The sequence below is a fragment of the Cetorhinus maximus genome, chromosome 21, assembly GCF_964194155.1.
Source record: "Cetorhinus maximus chromosome 21, sCetMax3.hap1.1, whole genome shotgun sequence".
NCBI classification, from domain to species: Eukaryota; Metazoa; Chordata; class Chondrichthyes; order Lamniformes; family Cetorhinidae; genus Cetorhinus; species Cetorhinus maximus.
Window position 1 is genome coordinate 35,854,693 of NC_135899.1, and position 19,760 is coordinate 35,874,452.

General features: G+C 46.5%; 1 pseudogene across 1 annotated transcript; it reads right to left on the bottom strand.

Annotated features, from left to right (window-relative positions):
• Window positions 1-3,533: 3,533 nt before the first annotated feature.
• On the bottom strand, window positions 3,534-17,755 carry LOC144695289 (uncharacterized; annotated as a pseudogene). The gene is made up of 2 exons (XR_013579920.1): window positions 16,292-17,755; window positions 3,534-5,342 (listed from the first exon to the last, which is right to left on the bottom strand). The product of XR_013579920.1 is annotated as an uncharacterized LOC144695289 (transcript).
• Between the last annotated feature and the right edge of the window lie 2,005 nt (window positions 17,756-19,760).

Sequence of the window (19,760 nt, forward strand, 5' to 3'; positions counted from 1 at the left end):
AGGTTGTGGGTCCAAGTCTCACTCCAGATACTTAAGCACTGAGGCTGACACTCCAGTGCAGTACTGAGGGAGAGCTGTAATGTCAGAGGTACCATCTTTCAGATGAGTTAAACCAAGGCCGCTCTCAGGTGAATGTGAAAGATCCCTTGACAGTGTGTTGTAGAAGAGCAATGGAGTTATCCCTAATGTCCTGGTCAATATGGATCCCACAATCAGTGTCACAAAAAACAGATTATCTGGTCATCATCACATTGCTGTTTGTGGGAGCTTACTGTGCACAAATTGGCTATCACGCTTCCCATCTTACAACAGTGTCTACACTTCAAAAAACACTTCATTGGCTGTGAAGTTCATGGACGCCCTTATATTCTGGAAGTTGATATGTAAACGCAGGTTTCTTGCCTTGGGAAGAATTATGCTTCTTGTGAACTGGAAATTATAAATCCTTTGATGGAAAAAGTGTACCAGCCCACAGTGACATTAACCAATATATTGTGTACAGGGCTCTTACTGCAGGCTCAAGTGTTTCAGTGAATGGGAACACACCATGCCGACAAATCAGGTAGTTTGAGTGAAGGTAAAAGGGAAACTTATTATGAGTTATAAATCTACACAGAAGATTGATAAAACAACCGGCAAACAACATAATATTCAGCTTACATCAAACTTTGAATCAACCAAATTAACAAAGCATTTGAAAATGACTCAAGATCTTTCCCAGAACATGAAATGAATCTTGGAAGAGTGTAAGGTGAACATATCACACCGTTATTACACTGAGGTATGATGGACTGAGGGAGCTCAGGTCTGTAGAGATTCACCCCCACTCCCTCACCATACTCAGGATAGTAGTCCTCCCAGACAGGAGAGTACAAACATTACCCATGGTATTAGTCAAACACCCATCGCCTGAAGAGGATTTGTCTATAATTCACATCACCAACTAAAGCAGGGTCTGATTCTACCCCATACCCACTCCTGAGAGCTGGCTCACTTTACTAACTTTACTAACACACACAAACACACACACATCAGGGGAAACTCTCTCAGAATACTACAGACAGAAGTTTCTTTAAAATCCCTGTGCTTTAGTCTGGCTCCCAATTCCGATGGTCAGAAATGGCACCGCACTTTAGTGACACATGATGGAGCTTGTTTTCATCATACAAACACATGCACAATTAAAGAGATTGAGAGAGGTTTGCAAATCTGGGGCGGAGTGGGCAACAGCACTGCAGTGATGCCATACTGTAGATCATGTGTATCTACGGTGGTATTATGAAGCAGCCGTTGGTAAAGGCTGAGTTGTTCAAATCCCAGAGGGAAACTTGAAACAACTGTCATAATCCACCTTTGCAATTTGTATGTTTCGAGCTGCAGGCTTTGAATTCAGTAGTAATAAGACCACCGACACTCAAGAGGCCTTTTTATAAAACTAAATTAAACATTTACTAATACAAGAAGATTGTAAACATGTACATACGTCTACAAAATTACTACTATGATAACTACAAAAATCCCCAAATTAACCTGACTTTCAGTTACACACCCGTTAAGGCAACAGTAAATCTCATAGATTTAAACAGACACCTGGCAAAACACACCCTGGACAGTTGCAGTCAAAATTAGTTTATTTCAGCTCTGGGTCCTTGCAGACAGCAGATTGAGGTTTACAGGCTGGAGGCTTCTCACACTTGTTGGATCATAAAATGCCTCTACCTTACACACAATCTCCTTTCTCCTTTATACATATCTTTCTCTTCAAATGTAAATTTTCCATTGTATCACTAGGCTTTTAACTTCACCTCTTCTAACAAGAACACTCTTTCATCCCACCAATATTAGTAGTAAGCTGAAAAAAATAAACACATTGCTTGGCGTCTTCTAGCTAAGTGTAAGATTTCACCCACAGTCGTGGATGGTTTTTTCTAACAAATGCAAATTTACACTTTACCTTCTACCCTCCTTATGTTTACCTAATTAACATCTCAAACCTACATTATATCAAAGCACCCAGACTAAGACAAACACAGAAACATATATAGACACAGACCCACTAGAATGCTATTTAAAATAAAACTTCAATAACATTGTAGGCATTAATATCTCTTCATGACAGATGGTCAGTTTATTTTTGGCACAGAGGCGACCAAAGTCAATGAGTTTCCCATCTAGATTGTATTAAATACTGACACCAGAGGGCAGTTGATCTTTGAAGGCAGCATTTCAACATCTCAAGGCTGGTGCTCAAAGACAAACCTGGAAGACAAAGAATATGTGGGATGAGAAAGCCCGGTAGTTCGAACAATATTGTGACCATCATGACATGCAAATCTGGCCATATAGGCCGAGGTCAAAATGGACAAAATCCCCTTCGTTCACAGGATGGTGTTTCTCTTCTTAAGGATGACAATGCCATCTGTTAACGCTGGGAAGAACATTTTGAACAACTCTTCAACCATGAATCCACAGTGGCAGCTGATACCTTCCAGTCTATCCCCCAGTGCCTGTGGTAAATCCATGGGTGAGTCACCATCGATGGGAGAGCTGCAACAAACAATCAAACAGATGAAAAAGAACAAAGCCTGTGGCCCCGATGGTATTCCAGCTGAGGTCTTCAAAGCTGGTGGACTTCTGTTCACATCAAGATTCCATGAACTCACCCTGTGGATTTGGGAGGAAAAAGAACTCCCCCAACTACAGGAATGTGACAATTGTAAGTATCTTCCAGGAGGGAGATAAATCACACTGTGGAAACTATTGAGATATTTCCATCTTGTCCAGAGCAGGGAAAATCCTAACACACATTCTCCTGGATCACCTACTTCCTGTAGCTGAGGAAATCCTCCCAGAGACACAGTGACATCCCCTCCTCATGTCTCCTTCTTTGTTTCAGTGTTAAGTTTTATCTGACAATGTCTGTATGAAACACCTTGGGACATTTCACGATATTAAAGTTGCCATATAAATGCAATTTGTTGAAGGGTTGATACCCACTTTCCCATCTCACACTCCCTTCAATCCTCAAGGCACTGACCTGGAGTACAGACTGTGGACATTGATTGGCCTCTAGTGCTCTGTTCGAGTGGCCATTCAGCATGTGTAGACCCAGACAGTGAATGTTGTGAGACAATGGAGACTGTCACAGCCAAGACACATCCTGCCCGCTTCGTGACTTCCCAGCTGGGGTCACTGATGAGGAACGGGATTCCTGGCTGATTCTCCCCCTCCATAGACCAGAGATGCCAAGGCTAATTGAAGTCCCTCCATTACTGCCCCAGGAATGGCTCCTCTCCAGGGTGCTTGTGCTGGTAGATCAGAAGCTGAAATCTTTCTAACCACTGAGTATCTGATTGCTTTCTTGATCAAAGTGAGAGTCAGTGAGTGACATGTACCTGATGCTGCACTGAAAGGATGCTGAGTTTATACAGGAGCTTCTATGCAGAATGATGTCTTCTTTTGGTGATGTTTGGTGATCTGGTTAAAAGTTAAACTGGCCTTCTTGAATCCACAGTGACAACTGATACCCTCGATGGTATTCCAGCTGAGGTCTTCAAAGCTGGTGGACTTCTGCTCACATCAAGACTCCATGAACTCATCCTATATTTGGGAGGAATATCAACTCTCCCCATCCTGACTTCTGGAATGTGACAATTGTAACTATCTTCAAGAAGCGAGATAAATCACACTGTGGAAACTATTGAGGTATTTCCCTCTTGTCCAGAGCAGGGAAAGTCCTGACACACATTCTCCTGAATCACCTACTCCCTGTGGCTAAGGAAATCCTCCCAGAGACACAGTGACATCTGTGCATAAATAGGAGCTTCTATACATATTGATGTCTTCATTTGGTGATGTTTGGTGATCTGGTCAAAGGTTAAATTGGCCTTCTTAAAACGATTGGACTGATGGTGGGAGGGTTTCAAGGCAGACACTGCTGAGACAGACAGTGCTTTGGAATGACTGCTCCAGGGTCGAAGATTCAACACAAACCTCACACTTTAAGGGTTATTCCCCTGTGTGGATCCTGTGAGAAGATACGATGACCTTGAGAAGGATTTGTTGTACACATCACACCTGAATGCCTTGGTGTTCCTGCGGGTTTGATGACTGTGTGAAGGTTTAGTCACACACCTCCCACCGGAATGGTTTCTCCCCTTTGGGAATCCTCTGGTGTCTCGGGAAGCTCATGGACGTCACAAAGGCTTTATCGCAAATATTCACTCTTGAAGGGTTTCTCCTGTGTGCGGATTATTTGATGGTGTAGTTGCTGTCATAAATCTCTGAAAGCTTTGTCTCACAGCTCACACAAGACCAGTTCCTCCCCTATGTTAATGTGCGGAGAAGTTCTGTAACAGCAAGAATGATTTGTCGGACATGTAGCACATAAATGATTTCTTCCCTCTCATGTGAATGATTTCTCCTGTGTTAATGCGTTGGTGTATCAGGAGATCAGAGGAGTGGGTGAGAGCTTTCTCACAAACCTATCGCCTGAATGGCTTCTCGCCTGTATGAATCCGCTGGTGTTTCCTGAGTTTTGCTGACTGTGAGAATGATTTGTCACACACCTCACATGTGAATGGCTTTTCCCCTGTGTGAATGCGTCGGTGTACGAGGAGAGTCGATGAGTCTGAGAATGATTTGTTGCACACTTCGCAGGTGTATGGTTTCTCCCCTGTGTGAATGTATTGGTGTTCGAGGAGGGTTGTTGGCCTCGAGAATGATTTGTTGCACAACCCGCACGTGAATGGTTTTTCCCCTGTGTGAATGCGTTGGTGGTCAATTAGGGTTGATGACCGTGAGAATGATTTGCCGCACACCTCGCATGTGAATGGCTTCTCCCCTGTGTGAATGCGTTCGTGTGTGCGCAGGTGAGAGGAATTTGAAAATGATTTGTCGCACACTTCGCACGTGAATGGCTTCTCCCCTGTGTGACTGCGTTGATGTGTATGGAGGTTCGGTAACTGCGAGAATGATTTGTCACACATCTCGCACTTGAAAGGTTTCTCCCCTGTGTGAAAGCGTTGGTGTACACGGAGAGCCGATGACTGTGAGAATGATTTGTTGCACACCTCGCACGTGAATGGTTTCTCCCCTGTGTGAATGCGTTGGTGCTTGCGGAGGTTCCATGATTTCGAGAAGGATTTGTCACACACCTCGCACGTGAATGGCTTCTCCCCAGTGTGAATGCGTCGGTGATAAACGAGTGTTGAAGAGTTTGCAAAGGCTTGGCCACAAACCTCACACTTGAACGGCTTCTCCCCAGTGTGAACACGTCGGTGATTCACGAGCACTGATTTCTGTGTGAAAGACCGGTCGCAAACCTCACATTTGAATGGTTTCTCAGCCATGTGGCTGCCCTTGTGTTACAGGTGGGAAACAAATGTGCTTTGCATATTAGGAGATTGCATGAGCCTGTGGAGCCCTCCTCACACTTCAACAGCCTCTCACCTGTAGGAATCAGTCAGTGGTTCATGAGGCTCGATGAATGAGTGAAGCTCTCTCCACACTTGGAGCCCACTCACACTTCTTCCCAGCCTCACCCTGACCGATCGCTCACAGCCGAACCTTCGGAAAGGTCGGATCTGATGGAAGGCTCCACACCACTGACCAGTTTCAGATCTGATGATATGTCAAAGCTCCCCTGACCCATCCGATCTCCAGATGATGGTTTCACTGCCCAACCTTCTCTGTGTTGAGCAATGCTGTGAAGGGACTGGATGTCTTCCCACAGTTGTGCAGTTGTCCCTTGAGTGATGGTCAGGATCTATCTGTGGCGTCTATCCTCTCTGTATTCTCTGGTGTAGTACGGTGCAATCCTTCTGTAAAACAGGAAAAGGAAACATGATTTCCTCCAACTCCCTCTCCTCCTTTGCTGAAGGGACTGACTCCTCAGTTAGAGACTGTTCCACAGTGAGTGCCAGTCTGCTATTCCCCTGTGTGGGTGAATCAAATGCAAATCCTTTCTTTTTCCTCACTTGACTGTCACACACCCTCTTTTTCCAGCAGGGACACTGGATACTGACCAGGAGCAGACAATGTGGCTACTTTCTTTCCTCTGCCCAGCCCCCCATCTTCCCAGGCACCGTGAGGGCATTGGAAAAGACAGTGTGCAGTTTTACCCTGAGAGCATGTGTTTAATATAAAAAACACTCAGGAAAAATGTTAATTCAATGGAGATTTTGATATTTCTCCCCTTGTTTTTCAAAATTATTTGAGAAGAACACACTGGACAGGAAGTGCTAGAAGCTAAGGAAAATATTGCTTCAGTGTAGCTGATTGAAGGGTTCTGGTTTATCCTGGGAAATTAGATACACTGCACTCGCTCAGACTGCACATCCCAAATTCAGCTCTCAGCCACAGCACTGGGCAAAACTATCCAATCCAAGCCCAGGCTTTTGGGAAAGGTTGAGGCCTTCAGGAAAAATCTTTAAAGACAATTTCAATAAATGTGTCTCTGGGTATGGCAGCCAAATTGCTTTAGAGATTACAGAGATAGGGAGGGGCAAGGCCATGGAGGGAATTGAAAACAAGTGTTAGAATTTTAAAATTGAGGTGTTGCTTGACCAGGAGCCAATGTCGATCAGCGAGCACAGGGGTGATTGGGGAACGGGTCTTGGTGTCAGTTAGGACATGGGCAGCAGAGTATTGGAGGAGCTCAAGTTTATAGTACAATATGTGAGAGCAGCCAGAAGAGCATTGGAATAGTTGAGTCCAGAACCTACAAAGGTCTGGATGAGGGTTTCAACAGCAGATGAGCTGAAGCAGGATGTCACTGGTCTCTCCTGTGAGTGGAACTTGCACCTCTTCATATGCACAGTGTCCCTCTTCCTGACCAACATAGGGAAATGACAGTGAGAGCCAGGGATGGTAATGGAAAACCCTTCATAGAATCATAGAGATCATAGAATAGTACAGCACAAAAGGAGTGTGGCAGTGCTGCACTGTCAGAGGTGCCATCTTTCAGATGAGATCTCAACCGGGACGCCTTCTGCTCTCTCTAAGGTGTGTGTAAAAGATCCCACAGCACTATTTTAAAGATGAACAGGGGAATTATCCCTGATGCCCAGACCAACATTCATCTCTCAATCAACATCACTAAAAACAGATTATCTGGTCATTATCACATTTCTGTTTGCAGGAGCTTGCTGTGCACACATTGGCTGCCACGTTTCCTACATTATAACAGTGACCACACTTCAAAAGTACTTCATTGCCTGTAAAGAGCTTTGGGACATCTGGTGGTCAAGAAAGTCTCCATATAAGTACAAGTCTTTTTTTCTTTTCTGAGGAGGTTACAGAGATGGAGGGGGGGGGGGGGGAGGGGGGGGAGATTTTGGAGGGATTTGAAGAGACAGGAAACATCCAGATCCCAACACACAGACAGAACTGACCATTCACAGTCCACAGGTCAATAACCAGCTCCCAACACACACAGACAGAACTCAACAATAGGAAATCAGTAAGAATCCTCAGACACTCTGCACCTCCCAGATAATTACACCTCACCTTCTCATATTCAGTAATGAGCCATCAACAAAAGTCAGCCTGTAAATCAGAAGGGAAATGCTTCCAATAAACACACTCAATATCCAACACACAGCTCCAGGCAAACAGTTCAGCACAAAGCACCGAGTAAACAGCTCTCTCAGCTGGATGTTCTCACACAGCATAAGGGACATTTCCACAGCTGATTCCCCACAGGATAGTCAGGCTGCCTGAAGATTAGTGTGGATATTATGTGATGTAATTATTATAAATTGTGTTCGTTCACTCACCATGTCCTGAGTTGGTTTTGAGTCCCTACAGGAAGTGAAGCAGCTGTGGAACAGGAAGGGGAGGGAATGGGCAGAGTGGGTGGGGCTCTCTGATTGACGTCTCTCACAGCCAATCCAAATATTTCTGGAGTAACCTGAGTTTCCTGAAGTTTGGGAAACTGACCGGTGAAACGGAGGCGACTTTGAGCAGCAGATCAGGTGGGGATTTAAACTTGTCATTGTCCCATCTGAATAAAACCTCACTTATTGCAGCTGCTGTCTCAGTTCCCCCGGTAAATGTTTGACAGAGATTTCTAGTGTGGGAATAACATTCTTCACCCTCGGAGACTTTCAAACTGACAACATCAGTGTGGGATGTGTAGCCTCGGATGTGTTTGACAGCAGATCAGGAGAGGAAGACCCACAGCATCCAAGGCAGCGATAATGTGCAATGGTGGGATCAGCACTTGCACAGAAGAGAGGGACACAGGAGGGAGTGTAACAGAAGAGAGTGACAGGAGAAAGAGTACACAGGAGGGAGGGACAGATGACAGAGGGATAAAAAAGGGAGGGACACAGCAGAGCAGGGAAGAGGGCTAGTGGGGAGAGTTACAGAAAAAGAGTGAGAGCGGTGATTGAGTCTGTGACTTGGGAAGTCATTCTGTGCTCTGAGAGTGACTCTCTGTTCAGGTCGTCAATCTGTGACTGCAAAGGTGACTTTGGGAATGGTCCCTCACCCCTCACCAGACCTCTTTGCGAACCTCTTGCTGGAATCTCAATTAGCAATGAGGGAGAAAGGAACAGAAGGATATGCTAATAGGTGAGATGAAGAGGGGTGAGAGGAGACTGGTGTGAAGCATAAACACCAGCATCGAACAATTGGGCCGAATGGCCTGTTACTGCACTGTAATTCTATGTGTGTAACTTTCCGTGGTTGGATTTGAACTCTCAATCTCTGGATTGATAATACAGCACCATAGCAATTCAGCTGTTGTACCTGGAGACACAAGTCTCATTGCTGCACCCTGTGCTGTGTACCAGTCACTGTGCTCAGTGAGTCTCCCTCTTGCCGCCTGCGCTGTGTACCAGTCACTGTGCTCAGTGAGTCTACCTGCTGCCCCCTGTGCTGTGTACCAGGCACTGTGCTCAGTGAGTCTAGATGCTGCTCTCTGTGCTGTGTACCAGGCACTGTGCTCAGTGAGTCTCCCTGCTGCACCCAGTACTGTATACCAGGCACGGTGCTCACTGAGCCTCCCTGCTGCTCCTCTGCTGTGTAGCAGGCACTGTGCTCAGTGAGTCTCCCTGCTGCACCCAGTACTGTATACCAGGCATGGTGCTCACTGAGCCTCCCTGCTGCACCCTGTGCTGTGTACCAGGCACTGTGCTCAGTGAGTCTCCCTGTTGCCCCCTGTGCGGTGTACCAGGCACTGTGCTCAGTTAGTCTCCCTGCTGCCCACTGTGCTGTGTACCAGGCATTGGGCTCAGTGAGTCTCCCTGCTCCCCTCTGTGCTGTGTACCAGTCACTGTGCTCTGTGAGTCTCCCTCTTGCCGCCTGCGCTGTGTACCAGTCACTGTGCTCAGTGAGTCTACCTGCTGCCCCCTGTGCTGTGTACCAGGCACTGTGCTCAGTGAGTCTAGATGCTGCTCTCTGTGCTGTGTACCAGGCACTGTGCTCAGTGAGTCTCCCTGCTGCACCCAGTACTGTATACCAGGCACGGTGCTCACTGAGCCTCCCTGCTGCTCCTCTGCTGTGTAGCAGGCACTGTGCTCAGTGAGTCTCCCTGCTGCACCCAGTACTGTATACCAGGCATGGTGCTCACTGAGCCTCCCTGCTGCACCCTGTGCTGTGTACCAGGCACTGTGCTCAGTGAGTCTCCCTGTTGCCCCCTGTGCGGTGTACCAGGCACTGTGCTCAGTTAGTCTCCCTGCTGCCCACTGTGCTGTGTACCAGGCATTGGGCTCAGTGAGTCTCCCTGCTCCCCTCTGTGCTGTGTACCAGGCATTGTGCTCAGTGAGTCTCCCTGCTGCCCCCTGCGCTGTGTGCCAGGCACTGTGCTCAGCAAGTCACCCTGCTTCCCCTCTGTGCTGTGTACTAGGCATTGTGTTCAGTGAGTCTCCCTGCTGCTCCTGCGCTGTGTACCAGGCACTGTGCTCAGTGTGTCTCTCTGCTGCATCTGAGCTGTGTACCAGGTTGTGTGCTCAGTGAGTCTCCCTGCTGTCCTCTGGGCTGCATACCAAGCACTATGCTCAGTGAGTCTCCCTGCTGCGCCCTGTGCTGTGTACCAGGCACTGTGTTCAGTGAGTCTTGCTGCTGCCCCCTGTGCTGTGTGCCAGGCACTGTGCTCAGTGAGTCTCCCTGCTGCACCCTGTGCTGTATACCAGACACTGTGCTCAGTCAGTCTCCCTGCTGCACCCTGTGCTTTATACCAGGCACTGTGCTCAGTGAGTCTCCCTGCTCCCCTCTGTGCTGCATACCAAGCACTATGCTCAGTGAGTCTCCCTGCTGCACCCTGTGCTGTGTACCAGGCACTGTGTTCAGTTAGTCTCCCTGCTGCACCCTGTGCTGTGTACCAGGCATTGTGCTCAGTGAGTCTCCCTGCTCCCCTCTGTGCTGTGCACCAGGCACTGTGCTCAGTGAGTCTCCACGCTGCCCCCTGTGCTGTATAACAGGCACTGTTTCACTGATTCTCCCTGCTCCCTTCTGTGCTGTGTACTAGGCACTGTGCTCAGTCAGTCTCCCCGCTGCCCCCTGTGCTGTGTACCAGGCACTGTGCTCAGTGAGTCCCTCTGCTACCCCGTGTTTTGTGCCAGACACTGTCTCAGTCACTCTACCTGCAGCCCCCTGTGCCGTGTGCCTTGCAATGTCCTCAGTGAGTCTCGCTGCTGCCCCCTGTGCTGTGTACCAGGCACTGTGTTCAGTGAGTCTCCCTGCTGCGCCCTGTGCTGTGTACCAGGCACTGTGCTCAGTGAGTCTCCTTGCTGCCCCCTGTGCTGTGTATCAGGCACTGTGCTCAGTTAGTCTCCGTGCTGCACCCTGTGCTGTGTACCAGGCATTGTGTTCAGTGAGTCTCTCTGCTGCCCCCTGTGCTGTGTGCCAGGCACTGTGCTCAGTGAGTCTCCCTGCTGCCCTTGTGCTGTGTGCCAGGCACTGTGCTCAGTTAGTCTCCCTGCTGCACCCTGTGCTGTGTACCAGGCATTGTGCTCAGGGAGTCTCCCTGCTCTCCTCTGTGCTGTGTACCAGGCATTGTGCTCAGTGAGTCTCCCTGCTGCTCCTGTGCTGTGTATCAGGCACTGTGCTCAGTGAGTCTCCCTGCTGCACCCTGTGCTGTGTACCAGGCATTGTGTTCAGTGAGTCTCCCTGCTCTCCTCTGTGCTGTGTACCAGGCATTGTGCTCAGTGAGTCTCCCTGCTCCCCTCTGTGCTGTGTATCAGGCACTGTGCTCACTGAGTCTCCCTGCTCCCCTCTGTGCTGTGTACCAAGCACTGTGCTCAGTGAGTCTCCCTGCTGCAACCTGTGCTGTGTACCAGGCATTGTGCTCAGTGAGTCTCTCAAAAGCCCTGAGTGTAATTTGAAGAGCCGCCTCAACAGACACTCGGCAGAATCTCGCCACTCTCATTATTCCCATCTGGGGCCATGGTCATTTCTGTGGTTGGTACCAGCTTCCTGGGTGATGTTTAATAAACCAGCATTAAAGATCCTGAATTTTTGATGTAAGTTAGAAATAAAATTCCTAAATTGTGGGTTCAAGCCCCACTCCAGGTCTTGGTCTCAAAAAAATTATGGCTGACACTCCAGTGCAGGACTGAGGGGTGAAGAGATTACAGAGATAGGGAGGGGAGAGGCCATGGAGGGATTTGAAAACAAGCTCAAAAACCTCACTAAAACTAACACTGAGCTTTCCTGGGAAGAGTGGGTTATTCTTCGAGTTTTATTCCTGACAGACTGTTAGAACTGTGCCTAAACAATAGTACTTTCATGAGTGAATGAAAGCAGAATGGTTAATCAGCAGTACTGATTGAAGACAATCCCTTAAGATGTCCATTCCAGCTGACACCAGGGACTTTACCAACTTTCACAGCTTCAGGAACCCAGACACAAAGACAACACTGACACCTGCAGCTCTAACTAGTTACCACTTAAAATCAAATCAAACTTTCAGGCTGCCAGTTTACAGGGGAAAAGCATTCTGTACACAGCCTTGGGACTTAACCCCTTAGAAACTGAATCTAATACAACAGAAATATTATAAGTTATTGTCAGTCATGGCTTTGTTCACACTCTCGGCTCTGAGTCAGAAGGTTGTGGGTCCAAGTCTCACTCCAGAGACTTGAGCAATGAGGCTGACATTCCAGTGCAGTATTGAGGAAGAGCTGCACTGTCAGATGAGTTAAACCAAGGCCGCTCTCAGGCGAATGTGAAAGATCCCTTGACAGTGTGTTGTAGAAGAGCAATGGAGTTATCCCTACTGTCCTGGTCAATATGGATCCCACAACCAGTGTCACAAAAAACAGATTATCTGGTCATCATCACATTGCTTCTTTGTGGGAGCTTACTGTGCACAAATTGGCTATCACGCTTCCCATCTTACAACAGTGTCTACACTTCAAAAAACACTTCATTGGCTGTGAAGTTCATGGACGCCCTTAGATTCTGGAAGTTGATATGTAAACGCAGGTTTCTTTCCTTGGGAAGAATTATGCTTCTTGTGAACTGGAAATTATAAATCCTTTGATGGAAAAAGTGTACCAGCCCACAGTGACATTGACCAATATATTGTGTACTCTTACTGCAGGCTCAAGTGTTTCAATGAATAGGAACACACCATGCCGACAAATCAGGTAGTTTGAATTAATCTAAAAATTGAATTTATTGTGAGTTTCAATCTAAATCGAAAAGACTGATTAAACAGCGGACAAAGAACAACATAATATTCAGCTTACATCAAACTTTGAATCAACCAAATTAACAAAGCATTTGAAAATGACTCAAGATCTTTCCCAGAACATGAAATGAATCTTGGAAGAGTGTAAGGTGAACATATCACACTGTTATTACACTGAGGTATGATGGGCTGAGGGAACTCAGGTCTGTAGAGACTCACCCCCACTCCCTCACCATACTCAGGATAGTAGTCCTCCCAGACAGGAGAGTACAAACATTCCCCATGGTATTAGTCAAACACTCGTCACCTGAAGAGGATCTGTGTATAATTCACATCACCAACTAAAGCAGGGTCTGATTCTACCCCATACCCACTCCTGAGAGCTGGCTCACTTTACTAACACACACACACTCACTCACATCAGGGGAAACTCTCTCAGAATACTACAGACAGAAGTTTCTTTAAAATTCCTGTGCTTTAGTCTGGCTCCCAATTCTGATGGTCAGAAATGGCACCGCACTTTAGTGACACACGATGGAGCTTGTTTTCATCATACAAACACATGCACAATTAAAGAGATTAAGAGAGGTTTGCAAATCTGGGGCGGAGTGGGCAACAGCACTGCAGTGATCTCCATACTGTAGATCATGTGTATCTACGGTGGTATTATGAAGCAGCCGTTGGTAAAGGCTGAGTTGTTCAAATCCCAGAGGGAAACTTGAAACAACTGTCATAACCCACTTTTGCAATTTGTGTGTTTCGAGCTACAGGCTTTGAATTCAGTAGTAATAAGACCACCGACACTCAAGGGGTCTTTTTATAAAACTAAATTAAACATTTATTAATACAAGAAAGATTGTAAACACATACATATGTCTTCAAAATTACTACTATGATAACTACAAAAATCCCCGAATTAACCTGACTTTCAGTTACACACCCGTTAAGGCAACAGTAAATCTCATAGATTTAAACAGACACCTGGCAAAACACACCCTGGACAGTTGCAGTCAAAATTAGTTTATTTCAGCTCTGGGTCCTTGCAGACAGCAGATTGAGGCTTACAGGCTGGAGGCTTCTCACACCTGTTGATCATAAAATGCCTCTACCTTACACACAATCTCCTTTCTCCTTTATACATATCTTTCTCTTCAAATGTAAATTTTCCATTGTATCACTAGGCTTTTAACTTCACCTCTTCTAACAAGAACACTCTTTCATCCCACCAATATTAGTAGTAAGCTGAAAAAAATAAACACATTGCTTGGCGTCTTCTAGCTAAGTGTAAGATTTCACCCGCAGTCTTGGATGGTTTCTTCTAACAAATGCAAATTTGCACGTTACCTTCTACCCTCCTTATGTTTACGTAATTAACGTTTCAAAACTACTATATATCAAAGCACACAAACTAGCTGGCTTTAATTCAATTAAGACACACACACACACATATATAGACACAGACCCACTAGAATGCTATTTAAAATAAAACTTCAATAACATTGTAGGCATTAATATCACTTCATGACAGGTGGTCAGTTTATTTTTGGCACCAAAGTCAATGAGTTTCCCATCTAGATTGTATTAAATACTGACACCAGAGGGCAGTTGACCTTTGATAAGGTGAATATCCACTGTCAGGTAGATTGTAAATAGAATGGGGGCTATCACACAGCCTTGCTTGACACCAGTCTGGATTTTGAAGGCTTCTGTTTCAGATCTCTCACTCAAGACAGTTGCAGTCATATCATCATGAAGCAATTGCAGGATTGTGCTGAAGTTTCTTGTACATCCAAATCATTGGAACACAATCCACAGAGCCTCACAAGTTATTTCGTCAAATACTTTGGTCATGTCAAGGCATATAATGAAGAGTTCCTGGTTTTGTTCTCAACATTTTTCTTGGATTTGTTTGGCAACAAAGACAATGTCGGAGGCTCCTCTGGAAGGTCTAAAGCCAAGTCAGAGTTCTAAGTGATGTCTGTATCACTGGATCCATGTGGGGGACTGATGCCTGCTGGATAGATCATTGACTTTCTCAATCGGTGATGAACATCCACCCAGCACCAAGAGGTCACAAGGCCCAAAAGTCCAAGAGGAAGAAGATCAGTGTCTCAGCCCTAAAACAGCCCGACTGAAGCGAGGAATTCCAGGTGCAGCTCATGACCAATCTGGAAAATCTCACATCCAACTCAATTCCCAAACAGTGAGATCAAATAACGTCAGCTGTACTAAACTCCTGTGCCCAGGCCATTGGGTTTGAGCATCATCATCACCAGGACTGGCTCGATGAACATAACCCTCAAATATGTGACCTCCTGGAACAAAAACAATCAACCCTCATTGCCTGGCAGAACAACCCAAGGTCACAACTCAAGAAGGCAGCATTTCAATCGCTCAAGGCTGATGCCCAAAGACAAATCTGGAAAATAAAGAATATGTGGGAAGAGAAAGCCCAAGAGATCCAACAATATTGTGACTATCATGACATGCAAATCTGGCCATACAGACCGAGGTCAAATGTCACCTGTTAACACTGGAAAGAACATTTTGAACAACTCCTCAACCATGAATCCACAGTGGAAGCTGATACCCTCCAGTCTATCCCCCAGTGCCTGTGGTAGAATCCATGGGTGAGTCACCATCGATGGGAGAGCTGCAACAAACAGTCAAACAGATGAAAAACAACAAAGCCTGTGGCCCAGATGGTATTCCAGCTAAGGCCTTCAAAGCTGGTGGACTTCTGCTCACATCAAGACTCCATGAACTCATCCTCCGGATTTGGGAGGAAAAAGAACTCCCGCCGACTTCAGGAATGTGACAATTGTAACTAATTTCAAGAAGGGAGATAAATCACACTGTGGAAACTATTGAGGTCGTTCCCTCTTGTCCAGAACAGGGACAACCCTGACACGCATTCTCCTGAATCACCTACTTCCTGTGCCTGAGGAAATCCTCCCAGAGACACAGTGACATCTGTGCATAAACAGGAGCTTCTATACATGTTGATGTCTTCACTTGGTGATGTTTGGTGATCTGGTCAAAGGTTAAATTGGCCTTCTTCAAACGACTGGACTGATGGTGGGAGGGTTTCGAGACAGACACTGCTGAGACAGACAGTGCTTTGGAATGACCGCTCCAGGGTCGAAGATTCAACACAAACCTCACACTTTAAGGGTTACTCCCCTGTGTGGATCCTGTGAGAAGATACGATGACCTTGAGAAGGATTTGTTGTACACATCACACCTGAATGCCTTGGTGTTCCTGCGGGTTTGATGACTGTGTGAAGGTTTAGTCACACACCTCCCACCGGAATGGTTTCTCCCCTGTGGGAATCCTCTGGTGTCTCGGGAAGCTCATGGACGTCACAAAGGCTTTATCGCAAATATTCACTCTTGAAGGGTTTCTCCTGTGTGCGGATTATTTGATGGTGTAGTTGCTGTCATAAATCTCTGAAAGCTTTGCCTCACAGCTCACACATGACCAGTTCCTCCCCTATGTTAATGTGCGGAGAAGTTCTGCAACAGCAAGAATGATTTGTCGGACACGTAGCACATAAATGATTTCTTCCCTCTCATGTGAATGATTTCTCCTGTGTGAATGTGTTGGTGTATCAGGAGATCAGAGGAGTGGGTGAGAGCTTTCTCACAAACCTATCGCCTGAATGGCTTCTCGCCTGTGTGAATCCGCTGGTGTTTCCTGAGTTTTGCTGACTGTGAGAATGATTTGTCACACACCTCACATGTGAATGGCTTTTCCCCTGTGTGAATGCGTCGGTGTACGAGGAGAGTCGATGAGTCTGAGAATGATTTGTTGCACACTTCGCAGGTGTATGGTTTCTCCCCGGTGTGAATGTATTGGTGTTCGAGGAGGGTTGTTGGCCTCGAGAATGATTTGTTGCACAACCCGCACGTGAATGGTTTTTCCCCTGTGTGAATGCGTTGGTGGTCAATTAGGGTCGATGACCGTGAGAATGATTTGCCGCACACCTCGCATGTGAATGGCTTCTCCCCTGTGTGAATGCGTTCGTGTGTGCGCAGGTGAGAGGAATTTGAAAATGATTTGTCGCACACTTCGCACGTGAATGGCTTCTCCCCTGTGTGACTGCGTTGATGTGTATGGAGGTTCGGTAACTGCGAGAATGATTTGTCACACATCTCGCACTTGAAAGGTTTCTCCCCTGTGTGAAAGCGTTGGTGTACACGGAGAGCCGATGACTGTGAGAATGATTTGTTGCACACCTCGCACGTGAATGGTTTCTCCCCTGTGTGAATGCGTTGGTGCTTGCGAAGGTTCCATGATTTCGAGAAGGATTTGTCACACACCTCGCACGTGAATGGCTTCTCCCCAGTGTGAATGCGTCGGTGATAAACGAGCGTCGAAGAGTTTGCAAAGGCTTGGCCACAAACCTCACACTTGAACGGCTTCTCCCCAGTGTGAACACGTCGGTGATTCACGAGCACTGATTTCTGTGTGAAAGCCCGGTCGCAAACCTCACATTTGAATGGTTTCTCAGCCATATGGCTGCCCTTGTGTTACAGGTGGGAAACAAATGTACTTTGCATGTTAGGAGATTGCATGAGCCTGTTGAGCCCTCCTCACACTTCAACAGCCTCTCACCTGTAGGAATCAGTCAGTGGTTCATGAGGCTCGATGAATGATTGAAGCTCTCCCCACACTTGGAGCTCACTCACACTTCTTCCCAGCCTCACCCTGACCGATCGCCCACAGCCGAACCATCGGAGAGGTTGATTCTGATGGAAGGTTCCACACCACTGACCAGTTTCAGATCTGATGATATGTCAAAGCTCCCCTGACCCGACCGATTTCCAGATGATGGTTTCACTGCCCAACCTTCTCTGTGTTGAGCAATGCTGTGAAGGGACTGGATGTCTTCCCACAGTTGTGCAGTTGTTCCTTGGGTGATGGTCAGGATCTATCTGCGGTGTCTATCCTCTCTGTATTCTCTGGTGTAGTACGGTGCAATCCTTCTGTAAAACAGGAAAAGGAAACATGATTTCCTCCAACTCCCTCTCCTCCTTTGCTGAAGGGACTGACTCCTCAGTTAGAGACTGTTCCACAGTGAGTGCCAGTCTGCTATTCCCCTGTGTGGGTGAATCAAATGCAAATCCTTTCTTTTTCCTCACTTGACTGTCACACACCCTCTTTTTCCAGCAGGGACACTGGATACTGACAAGGAGCAGACAATGTGGCTACTTTCTTTCCTCCTCCCAGTCCCCCATCTTCCCAGGCACCGTGAGGACAATGGAAAAGACAGTCGGGCGGAGTGTAAAACGGGCTATCAATTCACTTTGAGCTCGAGCCGTGCTGGTGTAGACCAATTTTACCCTTCGAGCATGTGTTTAATATAAAAAAAGACTCAGGAAAAATGTTAATTCAATGGAGATTTTGATATTTCTCCCCTTGTTTTTCAAAATTATTTGAAGAAAGCACACTGGGCAGGAAGTGCTAGAAGCTGAGGAAAATATTGCTTCAGTGTAGCTGATTGAAGGGTTCTGGTTTATCCTGGGAAATTAGATACACTGCACTCGCTCAGATTGCACATCCCAAATTCAGCTCTCAGCCACAGCACTGGGCAAAACTATCAAATCCAAGCCCAGGCTTTTGGGAAAGGCCATGGCCGAGGCCTTCAGGTAAAATATTTAAAGACGACATTAAAAGACACTTCAATAAATGTGTCTCCAGGTACGGCAGCCGAATTGCAATGGAGGTTACAGAGATTGGGAGGGGCAAAGCCATGGAGAGATTTGAAAACAAGGATGAGAATTTTAAAATCGAGGTGTTGCTTCACCAGAAGCCAATGTCGATCAGTGAGCACAGGGGTGATTGGGGAATGGGTCTTGGTGTCAGTTAGGACATGGGCTGCATAGTTTTGGAGGAGTTCAAGTTTACAGCGCAAGATGTGAGAGCAGCCAGGAGAGCATTGGAATAGTTGTGTCTGGAGCCTGCAAAGGTATGGATGAGGGTTTCAGCAACAGATGAGCTGAGACAGGGCGTCACTGGTCTCTCTTGTTAGTGGAGCTTGCAGCTCTTCCTATGCACAGTGTCCCTATTCCTGACCAATTAAGGGAATGACAATGAGAGCCAGGGATGGTAATGGAAAACCCTTCATAGAATAATACAGGATCATAGAATAGTACAGCACAAAAGAGTGTGGCAGTGCTGCACTGCCAGATGAGACAAGGCCCTCTCTAAGGTGGGTGGAAAAGATCCCATGGCACTATTTTGAAGAAGAACAGGGGAGTTATCCCTGATGTCCTGACCAACATTAATCCCTCAATCAACACCACTAAAAAACAGATTATCTGGTCATTAGCACGTTGCTGTTTGTGGGAGCTTGCTGTGCGCATTGGCTGCCATGTTTCTTACATTACAACAGTGACCACACTTCAATAGTACTTCATTGGCTGCAAGGAGGTTTGGGATCTAGTGGTCGTGAAAGGCTCTATATAAATGCAAGTCTTTTTTCCTTTTCTGAGGAGGTTACATAGATAGGGGGGTGGGAGATCTTGGAGGGATTTGAAAAGACAGGAAACACCCAGATCCCAACTCAGGCAGAACTGACCATTCACAGTCCACAGGATAATAACCAGCTCCCAACACAGACAGAACTCAACAATAGGAAATCAGTAAGAATCCTCAGACACTCTGCACCTCCCAGATAATTACACCTCACCTTCTCATATTCAGTAATGAGCCATCAACAAAAGTCAGCCTGTAAATCAGAAGGGAAATGCTTCCAATAAACACACTCAATATCCAACACACAGCTCCAGGCAAACAGTTCAGCACAAAGCACCGAGTAAACAGCTCTCTCAGCTGGATGTTCTCACACAGCATAAGGGGCATTTCCACAGCTGATTCCCCACAGGATAGTCAGGCTGCCTGAAGATTAGTGTGGATATTATGTGATGTAATTATTATAAATTGTGTTCGTTCACTCACCATCTCCAGAGTTGGTTTTGAGTCCCTACAGGAAGTGAAGCAGCTGTGGAACAGGAAGAGGAGGGAATGGGCAGAGTGGGTGGGGCTCTCTGATTGACGTCTCTCACAGCCAATCCAAATATTTCTGGAGTAACCTGAGTTTCCTGAAGTTTGGGA